The 13,642-nt window shown below is 36.6% G+C and overlaps 1 protein-coding gene across 1 annotated transcript in view; it reads left to right on the top strand.

Moving 5' to 3' along the window:
• The first annotated feature begins 206 nt into the window (after nt 1–206).
• Nucleotides 207–13,642, top strand: part of LOC139967651 (uncharacterized) — a 55,338-nt gene continuing 41,902 nt past the window's right edge. Inside the window, exon 1 of the mRNA XM_071971629.1 lies at nt 207–523. The gene's annotated coding sequence lies outside the window, so the exon portion shown is untranslated. The remainder of the gene's footprint in view (nt 524–13,642) is intronic.

The following is a 13,642-nucleotide window of genomic DNA, read 5'->3' as shown; positions in this document are numbered from 1 at the left end:
ATCCCAATTTCCCTCTCGCCCCCCCCCATATATGTTTCCGAGCCAAACACCAACCCCACTTCACTATAGCTAACCCACATCAAAAGATGATACCTCCTGCTGCATGGTTAATCTATTGTGTATTGCTCGGTTTTGTCTTTTGCATTCTTCAAGGAGTCACTGCTGAGAGCACAATAGTGGGTCACAGTTGTTCCATTCCATTACTAAGTACTTTATAGCAAAGACCTGTGAATAATCAAGGATAAAGGGGTAACCCTATTGTTGAATAGTGAGGGTGTATTACTAATAGGATTGGACAGTGAGTCACCAGATTTTCGCCTGCCTTGTGTGTGTTTAGTTGGTTACGGGCCAACAAAACCAGTGTTATTCACCTGTAAAATCACTGACGGTGGGAAATCGATCCACATGTGTACATACCAGTTGCTCTTATTTTGCGGCATCTCATCAGACTCTTGAGCTTGAGTTTTATTTTCGGGTTACAACTCGCAAACTTTCGTTAACTTTCAGTAACAAGAAATTTGTGGTAAGAATCTAAAATTTTACCTTTGTTTAAACTTTGCACACTGAATGGGACAGATAAACTGTTTGCACCGCAACTTTCCAAGGCACCAACTTTCCGCCACGGTAGACATACTGTACATGTTACAGTAGGCTAGGTTAGCCTAACTGAGACCTAACTTTATAGGACCTGAAGTTGTCGCAGGGTTCGAAGTTTGTTTACCTTGGCCACACAGGATAGGCCAGGCGTATTCTAATAATATAAAGTTTGTACAGCAGCTTGGTTGCATCAGGATAAGTAACTACATTTTTTTAACAAAGTGGCTATTGTTACGACTAGTCGTAAGAATAATTCCCGACTACGCATGCGCAGTTGCTATTTTCATGACCAGGAGTACTATTTTTACGACGAGGAGAAACAATAATTTCCGGTTAGGGTAAGGGTTAGGATTGAGGTTTAGGGTTATGTTTAGGGTTAGGGTTACCCCTACTGCATGCGACGTTGCTTTATTTACTTTACTGCGCTTGAATTTGCCTTTGTCGTAAGAATAGTTTATAAATAATTGTTACGACTCGTCGTAAGAATAGCCACGGCCTTTGGAGTAATTATAGAATACAGGGCCACTCGATGATACTATCTGAGCATCCGGATGCGCGGATGCTCAGTCTCACCCCAGTACGTATGTGAGTAAAAAAATGTCAAAGTCCCAGTTCTTTCTTTTTGAGTGGATGCGCGGATGCGTGGATGCGGAGTCAAAAATTTCCTAAGTCCTTTGCTAGTACTTCTGTGGTGGAATTTTAGAGAGCGTCACACATGTACGGATGCCTTTTAAGAACGACACACTATTGATGTGGAATATCTTCGTACATACGGGACTTTCAGGATTGGAAATACGTGATGGTATATGTCGAAACTTTTTCGAAAATTATATAAGTCCATTCCTAGTACTCCCGGGGTGGATGCGCCGATGCGCGGATGCGGAGTCAAAATGAAATACGTGATGGAAATTAGAGGGAGTCAAAATGAAATACATGATGGTATATGGGGAAACTTTCGAAAATTATTTAAGTCCATTCCTAGTACTCCCGGGGTGGATGCGCGGATGCGGAGTCAAAATGAAATACGTGATGGAATTTTAGAGGGCGTCATACATGTACGGACATGTACAGACACACCGCGCATCCGCGCATCCGGATGCTGGGAAGAGTTAATGAATGGCCCTGTATTCTATAATTGTACCCGGCCTTTTTTTAAGCTCATGTTACCAACCTTTCTCATTATATTACAAATACAATTCGCACCCTGTGAAGTTTTTGTGCGTAAGTTGACATAAGTGATCGGAGAAGGATAAAAAGGGTTCCGGCACGAAATGTAGATACATGATATTACAGTTTAAATGCTGGAAAGAAACAATGTGTTGAAAGATGCCAATAAACTCAATTTTATATTCATGAAACACAAAGAATCCATGGAGGAGGACAGATGACGGAGAGATTCTATTGTAGGACTTTGTATGTTGTCATATGTTTACTTTCATTCTTTCAAGTGTATAATTTCTAATCTTTTGTTACATATATGGTGGGAAGGACTTGATGTGCAAGTCACAAACTGTGTGTACTAAACCTCAAGCAAGCTTTTATTGAGGCATGCTAAGACATTGGAAACTCTGTGAAGGGTTGCTATGCCTGTGATCACAAATATTTAGCTTTTACATTGTGTATTTGCAATAAACCTACTTTAGAAAAGGGCTGTACTTGTGTCTACCTCTTGCTGGATTTTTACATGAAATTTCAGGAAACTTTATCAGTAAACCTTCTTCACAAGTATGTGTAAACTTTCCCATGATTAGCATAGCTAGCTGGTTTTGACAGGAAATGTGATCAAAAGTCTGTATAACTGTTGCTTGGTGGAATCCAAATGGTCAATGTTTGAAGTTTGTTAATGTGATCAGCTAAGTCAGGCCTCATGTCAGCTCCACCTATTGTCCGTACAGTGGACTTGTATTATTCCTGCACTGGTTAGCTGCATCCTTAATACCAACTATGGTACATATACACACCTGCTACGAAGGTTACTCCACCTAGGTACATATGTATATAATACCTGTATGTCTAAGTTAGGCCATAGTAGTGGGTATCACACAATAAAAGTGTTCAGTGTTTAAAGTTTTGCAACATTTGCTAATTATTCCCCTTAACTTATAAGTGGCTACCACTGGATTCCTCTGTTGCATTTTCTTGTCTGTTTGTTTTTGTTGTGAACTTCATGTTTTTATTTAGTGGTTAGAGACATGTTGGATATGATACAGTATAGTTCATAGCATAATGTCATACAGTATTAAACTATATGCAATTAATTAAGACTCTTCAGTATTACCCTTCAGATTTTACTGTGCTGTAAGTTTACAGCTCTCAAACCCTCCTGGTGGTTCTGACCTTACCAAACTAACACCAGATGTTTAGAATTCATTACTTTTAGAAGAGAATAACAATTGTACAGTGGAGCCAAGAGACCTATCTTAAGACTGGCGAGTGGTTATTACTCTTCCTCGTTTGTTGATTTAGAATTAACCTAGTAACAGTTATCCTTGTTACTAGAGTTATAATGTGAATGCCAATATAGTACTTGGCCATTGTTAGTGAGTTATAGTACTTGGCCATTGTTAGTGAGTAGAGCTTAGAAGATTGCTAAGATTGGGATGGCACTTGTTTTATATGATTCGTCAAAGTTGTCCAAACTTCACATATTTGGTAGAAAATATATTGATTAAAACTGATTTATGTCTGAATTTGTCAGAATGTGGTGGTACCATACCTTATCATTAAAGATAAGCTTTCGCTATTCAAAAGAACACATCTGCTGGTAACTTCGTCAAGAAAATTAGGTCGATGAAATAAATATACGCGAAAAACAAAATTAAAAAATGTATAATCATTGCATTTCAGTTTTAGTTACAAAACCCATACTGTAGCCTGTAGGTCTGTTACAGAAAATAAATAAATAATTAAAAAAAAGTTGAATGAATACAGAAAGCCATTATAATGGTAGCATTTGTGGCTCAGATGTCATATTTTGATACTTTAACAGTTTAAGTCATCAGTCTTATCGCATAAGCTATGAGAAGTAACAGCTACTCTGTAACAGATATTTTTGAATGATTAGAAAAGTTGTTTGTCACAAATATCTGTATCACATCTAGACCAATGATAATGGCTGTGCATCTCCATTCCTAATGCAATCATGCTCCCTTACAGTGCTATTTACCTAGTTTGAATTTCTATTAAAGAGAGAGAGGTACCCTCACAGGGCCATTAACACATATTTTCACTTAATGTCTAAAAATAGCTCAGCATCCTCACACAATTGCTAGTTGCCAGTTTCCTTTGAGTCTTTAGGAAGCATCCTCACATTGCATATATACAGTAAATCATCTCATTTACCCCATTAACACAGTGTCTATAAAGTTTTCACTTTAACCATAATGTAGGTAATCAGATCACCCACTTGATCTAAATAATATCCCTTTAGGTATTTATTTACTGTATATATAGCCCACACATGGTATTCACCAATAAACTCTTGTCTGTTCAGAAAGTAGTAACTGTACAGAACATAGAGAATTTGACCAGATACATGTGTGAATGGAAGCAGGTTAATCTTTTACCATCAGTTAGGGCATGTGCGCAAACAAGTACATGTACGTTTATCAAGCCAAGTGGTTTTTCATGTACTTAACGATAAGGGTCGTAATGATGGTCTTTGTCTTAATTTGGTGTTAATGAACTTTTTTTGTTATTGTATGCATTTCATATACTGATTAGACTTACACCGTAGTACTTAGTGCAGTACAGCATATTGCAACTCATGATTTGACATAGTAACCAAGGCAACTATCAAAGCATTTTTTTTTAGCTTTAACACTATTTATTGGGCAAGGAATGTGTGCAATGATATAAAACAGGCAGGTGTGTATCAAAGGCACATGTAATCATTAACTACAGTAGTCATGAGGTTAAAAAAAAGTAAACAAATTATGGGAAAAAAAATCATTAAGATCAAGGAAAAAATATATAAATAAACACCTGCAAAGAAAAACTCTCTGACAATCATGTTAATCGTACACTTTGAAATTGTCTATTTCCTTGAAGCAAAATTGTTACAAAAATAACATTAGATCTGTATAAACCCTGAAAATATCTAATTTTGGTCATTTACAATCATGTGGACATGTTTTAGTTTTCTATTTCCTTGAGAGACTAATTCTGAAAATAACAAGCAGATTTAAATCTTCGACTTCAAATTTACAACTGTGATTCACAGCTGGTGAAACCAAGTTATCCCTCAAGCCTTAAAAGATATTTTAAGTGTTATCTGTTATGTTATCTATTATCAGCCACCATCCTGTATGTATGATACCAAACAGGTTTAATAACAGGCACACACACACATCCATACATACAGCTGTGTAGGAGAGCTGGCTGGGTATTGATATAAACTCAAACATGCATAGCCTTGAGCTAAATTTTACATCTCTCTAATTCACAACCCAGACATTTCTACCTTGGAATTCATGAAGTGTTTAGTTTTGTTCAGTTTCAAATTTTTTTCTCATCATTTGTAAAAACGTTCACGATATTGTTTTTGCCAAAGGGAGTTTTCGTTTGGGTACAGTGGTGTCATTGCTCCCAGGAATGTCTTGCCCTGATGACAACAAGACCTTACAGCATAGTACAGTAGTTTGTGAGGTTGACGGTGGCCTGTGTTTTGGAAATGTTATTCACTTGGAGACATTAAACTTGTAAAGCATAATCTGCGTGTATGGTACAATATATATATATCAATATCATATTCCCCATATAAAGGCAGTGGATTGTTCAGTGATGGAACCATGCTGTTGCCACAGTAATGTGTCTCATTGAGAAAGAAAGAAGTCTTTATTTCATCTATATTTTTTCAGGCCTATTCATACACAAATTGCAGAAAGCTGATCTCTTCCCGAATTTGGTCATCAAATAGTTTTGAGGTGGCAGAGTCTCAGCGAATAGGAATTGTTACTTCCGAATTCATTAGACTTTGATTGATCAGTGGCAAACTAGTTCAAGTGTTACTTGAACCACTTCCCACCCCCACTTCCCCCTGCCGCCCCCCCCCCCCCTTTGCCTCCTTTTCCATTTCTCTTTCAAAGAGAAGAAAGCTATCAGTAAGTAGAAAATCGAGCATCCATATTTACACAGAGTATTTAATGATCACTAATGCTCGGCTAATTATAATTAGTATGTTATTTAACATCAGTTGAAGTGGATGTACTCTAGTACTGTACTGTATGTATTGAAGTATGTCAAATTATACAAGTGGAAAAAAAAATAGGGGCAGATTGTGCTGGAAATATGGATGTCTGAACATTTTGTTGAACATTATGAGTGATTAGTTGCAGTCTTGTAAAGTCATTTGGTCTGGAACTTTTTTAATCAGACTAACCGCGGAAGTCTGTGAATGAAGAAACAAGCTGGCTGGTAAACCTGCATAGCATACTACTAACTATAGATACAGTACATAGATTTTCTTTCGTCGGTCGTCGTGAAGCGGAAAATCAAAATTTGCCACATTACCCAAGGTCGTAAAGACTCCAGTAGGAGAGACTGGTAGAGCTGTGAAAATAAACTGAATATAACATATTAACTGCATGTTAATGACTGTGTTTTATAGTTACTGGAATTTACACTTCAGTTGTGTCTCGTATTTGAAAGGTCTTGATGGCAATGTGTACTGTACAATTATGAAGCCCGGGCTCTTGTTGTATTAAAATACAGGGCTGATAACACAGGCAAGCTAGAATAGGATAGGGAAAAAAAGGATCAGTATCTTAATTTTTATTTTGGTCAAATATTTATGAACTTTCCGGTGGATAACTGCGAATAATTGTGACTAAAATGAGAACTGATGTAATATGTGCATCGTCTTACTTTGTGTTTAAAGTCTGAAATCAGTATCGTCTCCAAAGTTTAGCATGCAAGATTAGATAGTTCAGCTTTCAAAAGTACTTCAGTTGGAATTTCTGCACAAATTCATGTTAATACTTTCAGAAATAAAGATGGTGTTAAAATAAGACAGTTAAATGTTTCAGTTTGGACAAATACTTTGCTGGGTGGTATTAAAATGCCTGTTGAATTTGGAGCCATGAATGACTGGTTTATTTGACTTTTTTGGGCATATCTGAGGCCAGTACTGATGATCTTCAAGCCTTTTTGGTAAGGGATTATTGTACACAGCCACCATTACAACCTTAAGTTTCAGATCACAAATGTTCCTTTAGTGGTCAACCTGCCACAAAAGACTGTGTTTAATGCTCCATCTTTGTCAAATTTGACTTAAGGAAGCTTTTCAACTGTACAGAAGGGATGACCTGTGCTTTAAATATCCCTATTTCTGGTTTATGGCATTACTTAGCAACAATACTAAGTGATTATTTTAAGCATTTCATGTTAACCTTTCACTCTCAACATGATAGAAAATATTTTATGGGTAGACGTAGGTTTGGAATGAATACCAAGTGACATGTACTCTTGAGATTTCAGCTTGGTTTGTTGTCTACAGCACCACTTAAAAATGTCTCTTCCTTCATACAGTATTATATCAGTATGATATGTAGCTCTGAGGCTGAGAGATTTGAAGGAGAAAGGTCTTATCTTCAACCTCTGACAGTTAGATACAACCCAGTTTAGCACAGTCTCACCTTTTACAACAGTTTTAGTGTCACTTTATATTGCCATCTGACATTTATGATCCATATCAGAAACAATTAAAAGTTCAAGTTTTAGCCATAAAACTGGTCACTACATTTACATGGGGGGCAACAAGTCATAATAATTCAACCTCTGTCTTGTGTAGAGGTACCTTGTCTCTTATCCCCTGGTTGCCCTCATAATCAATCATTTCTGGTCTTACTAAAATATTGGTCAGAAAACTCAGGAAATATTTCTGAGAATATTTGTACACGTTGAGGGAAGGTGATGTCACATTTTATCTGCAAAACTGTTTTATCTGCAAAAATATTGGTCAGAAACTCAAGAAATATTTTTGAGAATATTTGTACACTTTGTGAGAAGGGGGAGTCACGGTTTATCTGGAAAAGTTTTGATTTTTTTTAATTTTGACAGTGGTTCAATGGGTAAGGTACCTTTGGGCAATAAATTTGGCACGAAGATTGTCACTAAACTATCTGATATTCATTGATGTATTTGATGTTGGATAGAAAAGGTTTACCAAATGATTCTGACCAAGTTATGTGCATTATTCACACATTGTTGGATATTTCATCTGTGTAAATAAGGCATCTATCTACCATTTGACCACTCCATATTTTAAGAGAAATTATAAATCCAAAAATGGTTTTGTCCTGCCATCCACAGTTACAGTCGGTATTGAAGTTCATGAATGGTAGTTGGTTTGTATTGCCTTGAAAAGTTCATACCGCTGTGTCATTATTTTGTGGACTAAATTTAAATTTACAGATTATTGAATACTAAACAGTCTACGCTGTTTCTCTCATTTTAGTAACAGTGTGGTACATTGTCTCCTCCTCCTCTCTCCCCCCCCCACCCCCCCCCCATAGCGAAAGTCAGTTGTAATGAAACAACTTGTTTTATTCGTCAGTGATACCCTATATCCTGTTAGTAGGTTGTTATTACCATTGCCATCATAGCATTTAAGGATATATGCTCTAGAAGCCAACCCTAGCCTTCTACCGAGACCAGCAAGCTGATATACACATCTGTAGTGCAGTCCATAAGACCTACTGTATGAGTGTGCTTCTCAACAATTTTTCTCTCAGACTCCCCACCTGGGTGAAAAATTTTCCTCATTCCCCCTTCCCCAAAATATGTGTACAAAATTGTGCCACATATTTTATTCACTCACTTTCTCCCTTTCTTCTCAATTCACCCCAAGACTGTTCAATTCCCTCCTGGGGTCCACGTGGACACCAGTTGAGAAGCACTGATCAATCTATATGAATCAAGTGTAGCAAAGGCTATGATGGTCATAACTTGGATATAATTTGATTAATTAGTGTGATCGTGTATTTTTAGAGGGGATCGGCATAGGAATTGTTCTAAACTTGATGTACAACCCTTTGGGGAAATGCAACTGGCATTTGTCTAAGGCAATCAAATTGATCTTAAAGTTGAAAGTGGAGCCTTTCTTTCTTAAAATTTTTCAACTTACAAGGGATGGTAAATAACCCTTCAACACTTTCCATTCCAGTGGTTATTTGTGGTACAGTGTGTGTAGATAAGCTGCTTAGTTCCATTGTATGTATTTGTGTATGTGAACACTTTTCCACTTGAACAAATAGATTTAAAATGGTGAGAATACAACAAGAAAAAAAGAAGAGTACTCAGGAATTTGTTTGAAACAGTCTCTTACTTATTTCTTCCCTTTCGTAGCCCCACTTATATCGAATGGGATGTATTAATGTTTGCCTTTGTGTGGTCTAGGAATAGAACTATTTGTAAAAAGTGTACATGTTTGTGAAGAACCTAGACTGTATCAGCAGTGTTAGATGTAAGAATGAAAAAACCCCAGCATGCGTTCACTAGGAATGTTAACACCGCTGTTGGTAGCAGCATGAACCAGCAATCAACCACAAAATCGTTAAATAGACCCCTACCTATTGCACGGAGGACTGTATAAGTAAAGAATTATGTGTGAATTGGCAATTTATGCCCACAGATCTCCAGCTGGAATGAGAGAAAAATGCTCTGGGCTGTTCCAACTTTCAAACTGTCCTTGCGTGCTGAATTTAGCAAGAAGTTGGCATTGATTATTTGCTCTGAAAAAAGCCCCCGGCAAAGCTAGATTATTTAGCAGAATAAATTATGTCACATTTAGCACAGATCCTTCAAACTGTTGGGGGAAATGTGAGGATGGTTCATTTGGAGCAAACAATTTTAATACCACACACACCATACAACACCTCAATTTACTTGCAATAAAAAACACCGGCTGTGGTTTTCTTGCTACCTGGGCTACATTACAGCTGTCAACAAGTCTGTTGAAAGTGTATATATGCTTTGACTGGAATTAATGTATGTTGTTTTGTTGCATTGGGAGAGACCCTCTACTGCTTGAATAACATCTGCTTAAATACTTGACTGAGTGTAACCATAGAAGTATTGATACTTCCATGGCCTAACAAAAATGAAATGTAACCATGTAAAGCAGGCCTGGAATTTCATCATTTTCAGGGCAAGGCCATGTGGATTCAGTATTATCTCCTTGTTCGAAACCATTATAACTCTATTACCTATGTGAAACAATTTACTAGTTGGTTTGTCTGGGTAGTTTTTCATGACTTCAGTATACAAAGGGCCCTTTTGTCCGGTATTCTAAGGGTTTTGGCATGAAACAACAACAGCTTGTAAACAACATGTAGTCAGTGTGTATATATATTTTTTGGGTTTTTGGCAGAACAAGCGTACAAAGCCTGTCTTTTGTCTGGTTTTCATTGGCTTTTTGTTGAGCATGTTTACTTCGTTCCTCGCTTACCTGTCTCCCCACAATCTTATATCTCTGGAATTAATGTTGTTATGATGTTTTATTGCCTAGAACGAACTGTTAACCTTGTAACATTATGTCAGGACCACTCCCGTCAATACCCTTCCATCTCATTCTACCACCCAAAGTACCTAGACGTCTGTTTGTGTGTGGAATGTTTCCAATCCTCAATTCGTTCGGAGCTATGTGATAACTCTGCTACAATATACGGTTATAACCCCTGATCAGTCTTGAAGCTCCATTTTAAAATAAGCAAGTTTGAAAATATTGATACAAGCTGTGTATTAATCACACATAATTACAAACCCCTCAACTGAAGGGATTTCTTCGGTTACATTCATTTGGCTGAGCCCGTTAGTAAATGGTAACTAACAGCTTAGTCCAATACAGGAAATTTTTGTGTCCCACAAACTTAAAGTTGTCTTCTCTTTCTTTTTTTTTACCATTTGCAATGGTTTGAATTTTGGTCCCCAATGTCGTTATGAAATGCCTGGTGAAAGTTTGGTGAAAATTCCTGATATATGTGTGTGTTTGACGTGGGATTAATGCTGAAATGTAGGTTTCATTATATTCATTCATTTATTTTTCTTTCAGTCAATAACAAACGTCTACATAGTTATGTGATCATAAACTAAGTGTCCTCTGTACTGGGTATATAAATACAGAAAAAAAATTACATGCTGTTTTATTTATTTATTTATTTTTTAATTGTATGAAAATCATTTTTTAAAGATTTTTCCACTTAAAACTAAACAAATTAAGAAGGAAGGCATCAACAATAATCTTAAGTCTTTAACATGGGGTGATTCATAAATGTTCGGTTGTTGACAAAATAGAGGAGTTTGTTGTGACTTTAATCAGACGCAGCGGTCAGCTTGAATCCCATTTTGAATGATATCACATAATTTCAGCAAAAGTGCAAAAGATTTGACGAAGAGTTAGAATGCACATCCACGTTTTTAAGAGCAGAAAAAGCAGGGGAAAAAAGAATCTAAAGTTGAGGTACGAACAAGTGTAACTGCTAAGTTGCTTCACTAACGATTCTAAGGTCCTATATATGACTCATTCTTCCCTGGATTACCTTTTAAAGACAACTCTGGATGAAGACTAATCGAGTAATTATATCCTTGCATTCAAGATATAATTTTGTTTCTGTCACAGAGCCTTTAATTGTGGTCAACTAGAACTATGTAAAACCAAAGAAATGTCACTTAACACTCTTAATTAGTTTTACAATTTTGTCATTATAAGATTTGGTATTTTCTAATTTGTATGGGATTTGTAGGATTTACACTGATTTTATCGTACACAATGGCTGACAAAAATCAGTTTATTCTCTGTGATGTCTGCTGCCCAGTAATGTAATCTTGTGTTAGTTGTGTCCTTGATAGGTATAAGAATGACAAAGGCATTAGCGAAAGCTTTGTAAAAAACCTTAAGAAATCTTTTGAGGACCTCCTGTGCTGCCATCCTAAAAAATTACTCACTGTGGTGGACTCTGGGCTGCTTAAAAGCAATCTTGAGGTCTCACATTATTGCACTGCAAACAAGTAAACATCGTACCCGAAAACAAAGAGCTGTTTGATCAAATTAGTTGCTTTGCTATTTAGTGAGAAACTTGAAGACCAGATAACAGGGAACCTTTGTTTGCTCACACATGCCTGAGGGTTTCTCAAACCATTTAAAAACCTGTTGGATCTCTAGTGACCCTATCAATTCTCCCTGCTATGGTGTGTACTTAGCAGCCGCTGTCCTCTCATTTACCCTGTGTGGTTTCCGTGGGCCTATAGTAGAGGATTAGGATCAATTAGTCACTTTTGGCAATGCAGGTTTACAGAATAAACAAGTAAGAACACCTACGGTAATTCTTTGTTTACTACTCACTCTTTTTTATTCATTTTGTGTGAGGAACTGTTAAGGGATGTAGCACTTTTCTGAGAACTTTCCACGTACATAGGAGCAGTATTGGAGACGTTCAGTAACTGTAAGTATAGGTTTGTTTAAGTCTATAGATGCTTTGGTTGGTTGATCAGTAGTTCCCTTTACTAATTTAACCAAACTAAGATTATATAATGTGCATATATGTGTTGTTTTATGAGAATCATCTACGTACATAGAGCAGCATTGGAGATGTAGAGTAAAGTTACTGTAAGTATAGGTTTGTTTAAGTCTATAGATGCTTTGGTTGGTTGATCAGTAGTTCCCTTTACTAATTTAACCAAAACTAAGAATATATAATGTGTATATGTGTTTTTTATGAGAATCATCTACGTACATAGAGCAACATTGGAGATGTAGAGTAACTACTGTAAGTATAGATTTAAGTCTATAGATGCTTTGGTTGGTTGATCAGTAGTTCCCTTTACTAATTTAACCAAAACTAAGAATATATAATGTGTATATGTGTTGTTTTATGAGAATCTTCTTCGTACACCGAGCAGCATTGAAGATGTAGAGTAACTACTGTGAGTATAGGTTTGTTTAAGTCTATAGATGCTTTGGTTGGTTGATCAGTAGTTCCCTTTACTAATTTAACCAAAACTAAGAATATTTAATGTGTTTATGTTGTACCTTTTGATGCAACAGAGCCATTTAATGAAAAGATTAAAGAAAACGAAGGGGTAGCTAAATTTTAACTTTCGTCTAGCAGAGTCACACTGTTGGATGATGATGATGGTCAGCCAGACTGTTCAAAAGTATTGCTAATGATAACGAGGTCTGTTACGACAGGTTGTCTGGACACAAAGTTTCCCTGTTTGTGTAAATTAATAAGTACAGTGATAACTTAACTTGCTTGTTGGGAGAATTTAAATGGTTGCAACCAAGAGAGAGTTGTGAGAGACCAGATCTGTTAGACTTTTAGATCGAGGGGTGCATCTAATAACAGTATCTGTCCGAAGTAAACAAACATTTCAGCTGGGTGTAATGCGTTACCTCTTGTCTAGGATTGCTATTTTCAAGATCATTGGATAGACTGTTTATCCGAGAGCATGTTTCACGGAATGAATGTGTATCCATCTGTATGCATGAACATTATATGGCAGGATTGATCAAAATGAAGTCAAGTTCCTTTTAAAAGTTAAATGTCATTTGTCTCCTTAGCAGGGGGGAAAAAATTAGTATTGAAATGGTTTCTGTCCTTAGTCTTGAAGACTGGACTCTGTCTCTAATAAAATGCTCCGATTTATGTGTAACTGCTATATAATTTTTCACTTGTATGGCAATTTTAGAGCATTTTGCTTCACACTTTTGATATGCAAACCAGAATAAATTATTATCCCCAGTTCTTACATGGTGATGTTCCTTATAGCTGACAGTAAATACTCTCTATGCCTTTGCTCATGTTCATAATAAATAAAGGGCCCTAGAATGTTGTCTTACTGTTTAAACTACAGACAAATCTTAATACACAGGGCATCACATGTCTAGTCTCAACTGTGACATAGCAGCAGCAAGTAGCAAGGGAGACAGTTTGGACAACAAAAGCCAAGTAGAACTCTGTTTGGAAATTTGATCAGGAGGACATTGTGAGTTGCTGAGAGAAACAAGATTAATGGTACCTTGACTATTTTTGACAGGCGATATTGT

This window comes from Apostichopus japonicus, chromosome 5, assembly GCF_037975245.1.
Source record: "Apostichopus japonicus isolate 1M-3 chromosome 5, ASM3797524v1, whole genome shotgun sequence".
Lineage (NCBI taxonomy): Eukaryota > Metazoa > Echinodermata > Holothuroidea > Aspidochirotida > Stichopodidae > Apostichopus > Apostichopus japonicus.
The sequence above is the reverse complement of the archived record's forward strand: the minus strand, read 5'-3'. Positions and strand labels throughout refer to the sequence as shown.